The following is a 3522-nucleotide window of genomic DNA, read 5'->3' on the forward strand; positions in this document are numbered from 1 at the left end:
TTTTAAAAAATTCTCACGTTATGTCTATATGGATGGACAATTAGAACACTTATGAATATATTTTAATTTTAATGGACATAAAAGTGACTGTGTGGTAAGTGGTTTGTTTATGAACTACATGTTTCTGGGTTCAGTCCCACTGCGTGGCACCTTGGGCAAGTGTCTTCTACTATAGCCTCGGGCTGACCAAAGCCTTATGAGTGGATTTGGTAGATGGAAACTGAAAAAAGCCCGTCATATATATATGTATATATATATATGTGTGTGTGTGTGTATATATTTGTGTGTCTGTTTGTCCCTGCAACATCGCTTGACAACCAATGCTGGTGTGTTTACGTCCCCGCAACTTAGTGGTTCGGTGAAAGAGACTGATAGAATAAGTACTAGGCTTACAGAGAATAAGTCCTGGGATCGATTTGCTCGATTAAAGGTGGTGCTCCAGCATGGCTACAGTCACATGACTGAAACAAGTAAAAGTATATATGACTATATATTTTGTGGGGTGGAGTGAGTTGATTGTTATGCCTGGTCAGCATGACTGTTGGTTTTGCTCCTACAGAGTGCTTAGGCCAAAGGTGACTCACCAGACTCAAATGGCTGTAGGCACATAACCACTCCACAATTGTTTGAAGTGATGTACAGATTTTATATATTAAGAAAAAGGAGGTAGTCAGATGTGGATAAAAACATTCAGCACTTCTGTTCCTTTCAAGGATTCACCATGAATCCTTAGAGAAAATTCGTACCTTTTATATATATGTGACAAAAAAAAAAAACTTGAGTTGAATTCGGTTTCTAGGGTTTTGGAAGTGGTTATTTGAGATGTTCTTTGTCATTTTGAATTTCTATATGTAAATTTTTAAACACTTTACCCCCCCCCTCACACATATAAAAACAAAATAGCAAAGTGTTTTAAAAACAGGAAAAGAAGCATTCAATATTTTGGTCAGGGACATTAAAAAAGAAAAGAAAAAAAAAACGGGGTGGACATTAGATCTCTGAGCACAGGTGTGCTCAGTCAGGCTGAGCTGTGCCTAAACAATAACACTATTTCATTGAAAACGATGACCATATATCTATTTACACACACATGTACATAGATGTGTGTAAAAGAAGTGCAGAAACACTACGAAGAAGTTATCTCAGCTCAAAACAAAAGACAAAAGGCTAATTAATTTCCTCTATTTCTAACAGATCTTCCCTATTCTTCTCATTAAGAGTATTGGGAACTCAAACACTCAGCTTGCTGACTTTTGCTCTTTTTCCAAGTGGTGGATTGGGATGTGAAGTCAACTGCTAATTCCCGAGTACTTTTACGAGGAGTGAATTCCACAAATTCTCTTAAAGCGTCTCGATCGAAATCTGATGAGCGTCTTGATCCGAGTTGATCTCCTAAAGACACGTCTCCGGATCGAAGCTTTGAAAGCCAATTTCGCACTGTCGGTTAGTAACGACACCCTGGCCATAAACACTGCATTATTTTTTTTAGCTGTTTCTGTAGTGTTTTTTTTTTCATTCTTAAACTCTCACATCATATGTCGAATATGCATTTTCGGTTCATCCATTTTAGCTGAGTGAGATTTACTATTAAAATGTGATTGACAGTTGAGGCTCTTTTAAAAACGGTGGTTTCCATTTCAGGTGTAAAGATCAATAGTTCGAAATGCGTCGTTACAATTAACTCCCCCCCTCTCAATTTATGACTCGATCCAATAATTGCTATTGGTGTTTCACTACTGAGATTTCAGGTGATGCACGTGAGGGTACTTGGCTGTTTCAACGCCTTAGCCTCGCCATCTCCCGCGGTAATGCCGCGATCGTGTTGGCTTGCGTCAGTTGAACTTTGACGTGCGCGACCATTTGAGGCACTTGATGTTGAATTGATGTTTCTTTATTCTTCTTTTTTCTCCCGGTTTTGTATTTGTATTTTTAATGTTTTTATATTATATATGTGTCATATACATACGTATGTAAAAAAATGATTTAATCTTAAATTTCACTCTGAAGAAAGCCAAGGCGCGGTTGTTTCCCTTGGCACTAAACTAAAAACCAATTAATTCGATAATTAATTTCGTACTTTGTCTCCATGGGGCAAATTATAATTTAAAGTTTTCTTGTTATACAATAGATTAGGGAATCAACAACGGTACTACTAGCGAACAGTGGTCCCGGTGCGTGCACACGCGTAGTCGCGCTAGCTAGTCGTGACTAGTCGATCCTACAACGACCACCTAGCAAAGTAAATAAAACACAAAATAAATAGTTTTTGTTATACAAAGTAAATAAAACACAAAAGCACAAAGTAAATAATTTTAAAAATAAATTAAATAACACAAAAACACAAAGTAAAGATCGACTAGTCATGACTAGCTAGCGCGGATACGCGAGTACGCGCACCGGGACCACTGTTCGCTAGTAGTACCATCAACAACAACATCATCAAAGCTAGTAACCCTATAATCTTGAAATAGTTAAATATTCTAAAGTTTGAGTTTTGAAAACAATGAAGTGCGATGGAATTAAAAAAAAATTAAAATCCCATTGAAGTGCTTGTGATAGATGTATTAAAAAAATACTTACGAGACACTATTGTTAGATATGGTTAATAAAAGAGATTTCGACAGGACAATACGGAGATGCCATCAAGTTGAGTCTTTATGAAGTGAATAAACTCAGCAATGAAATGTCACTAAAAGGCTATAAATACAGAGGTACATACAGATTTATTATTAGAGACACTTTCGTACTAATTCTTTTAACAGACCAGTATGATAGACACTGTGAAGATGATAAAACAAATACTACATTTTAATATATGTAATACTAGCAGTATCGCCCGGCGTTGCTCGGGTTTGTAAGGGAAATAACTATAAAGCATTTTTAGAGAGTTATAGCCAAAAAAATAGCACAAAATTGCATTAAAAATGGAAAAAAAATGATGGTAATTTTTTTTAAATCGTTGACTCATCGTAGACATTTTTAGAGAGTTACTTCCCTTATATAATAGCGAAAAAATGCATTAAAATGGAAAAAAATGATGGTAAATTATTTTAAAAATCGTAGACTCATCGTAGACGCGCGCTAATACCCAGAAGGGCTCCATATGAATCACGACTATAAGATACCCGGTTTTGGTTAAACTGCACCGCAAAATGTGGGAGTAGTTAGGAATCTAAATCGTAGGAGACAGACACACAACCTTACTTTTATATATAAAGATATTTCATTGATTGAAGTTTTGTTATAAAAATCTTTATCGTTACGTTTCCCTGAAATGTAAACATACCACGTTGAGAACGAAAGAATTTTGTTTGATAATCTTGTTTCGTTTTAATATCGGCATATCAACATTGAGGCTACGTAAATTTTATGAAGTATTAATATCTATTTCTTTATTGCTCACACAGGGCTAAACATAGAGGGGACAAACAAGGACAGACAAATGGATTAAGTCGATTACATCGACCTCAGTGCGTAGCTGGTACTTATTTAATCGACCCCCCCTCCCCGAAAGGATGAAAG

The sequence above is a fragment of the Octopus sinensis genome, linkage group LG9 (assembly GCF_006345805.1).
Source record: "Octopus sinensis linkage group LG9, ASM634580v1, whole genome shotgun sequence".
NCBI classification, from domain to species: Eukaryota; Metazoa; Mollusca; class Cephalopoda; order Octopoda; family Octopodidae; genus Octopus; species Octopus sinensis.